The sequence below is a fragment of the Geospiza fortis genome, unplaced genomic scaffold (genome assembly GCF_000277835.1).
Source record: "Geospiza fortis unplaced genomic scaffold, GeoFor_1.0 scaffold344, whole genome shotgun sequence".
Classification (NCBI taxonomy): domain Eukaryota; kingdom Metazoa; phylum Chordata; class Aves; order Passeriformes; family Thraupidae; genus Geospiza; species Geospiza fortis.
This window is the reverse complement of record NW_005054584.1, coordinates 279,573-280,630: the sequence shown is the minus strand read 5'-3', so window position 1 is coordinate 280,630 and position 1,058 is coordinate 279,573. Positions and strand designations below refer to the sequence as shown.

The 1,058-nt window shown below is 58.1% G+C and overlaps 1 protein-coding gene across 1 annotated transcript in view; it reads left to right on the top strand.

Annotated features, from left to right (window-relative positions):
* LOC102034144 (E3 ubiquitin-protein ligase RNF113A-like) overlaps positions 1–1,058 on the top strand; it is a 6,558-nt gene that overhangs the window by 755 nt on the left and 4,745 nt on the right. The gene's annotated exons all lie outside the window — the stretch shown is intronic.

The window sequence follows — 1,058 nt, the reverse complement described above, 5'->3', positions numbered from 1 at the left end:
CCTCCCCGATCCCACAGCGCCGGCCCCGGGGCGACCCTTCCGCTCTCTGGCACAGGGTGCAATTACCCCCCCGCTAATTAGCTCCTCCAGCCTCTCTCCCATGAGCTGCGTGTGCAGATTGGCTTCGCCCCAGGCTTTGGACACGGGCTTGGGCTCTCTCCGCGTGGCACTCACCCACCCCGCTAAGGGATCCTGGAGCATCCCAAAGGATCCATCCTGACCTCTCTAAGGGATCCTGCAGCATCCCAAAGGATCCATCCTGACCCCGCTAAGGGATCCTGGAGCATCCCAAGGGATCCATCCTGACCCCGGTGAGGGATCCTGGAGCATCCCAAAGGATCCATCCCTCCAGTGTCTGCAAAAGCCACGTTTCCCACACCTCAACTCACTGCTTGCATACGAAGGATCTTATCAGGCAGCAGCAGGAGAGAGGCAGCAATAACCTGTAGCTCTGAGGACTTTACCTTAAGCTCTCAAAGCCCTCCAATGGGCCATAAATGGAGGAAAATATACAACGGAGTGATGGGAATATCTTTGAAAATGATGATGCTGGAACAAATATTCTTGTTTGGCTCCTGAACACAGTGTGGTGCCACTGGAAACAGCCAAACACTGGCTGGAGGTGGCCCAAAGCCTGAGCCCAGCTGCAGACACAGGTGTTCTGTGTGCAGTTTGCCTGTGATTCCCTGTACAAAAAACACGACTGAGGAACTCACGGGAGTGATTACTGGACAAGAGACAGCAGTGATGTGATTTACCACCTCTGTCACTCTGCGTTACCCAAAGAGCATCTGTGCTGAACAGGCTCGCTGCCATCGAGTGCAAATAAATGAGGAATTGCACTCCAGATGTGAGCCAGCGGTGGGACAGCCACACTGTGGAGAGAGAAGGGGGCTGTGCAGAGAGAAGGGGCTGTGCAGAGAGAAGGGGGCTGTGCAGAGGGCGGGACTCAAAGCCGGGTTCAGAGCGGGGCTCGGGGTTCAGAGGAGCAGCCCCGGGACCCCCGGCCCCGCCCGGGGCGCTGAGTCCTCCGCGCCCGCAGGGGGCGCCGCCCGCCC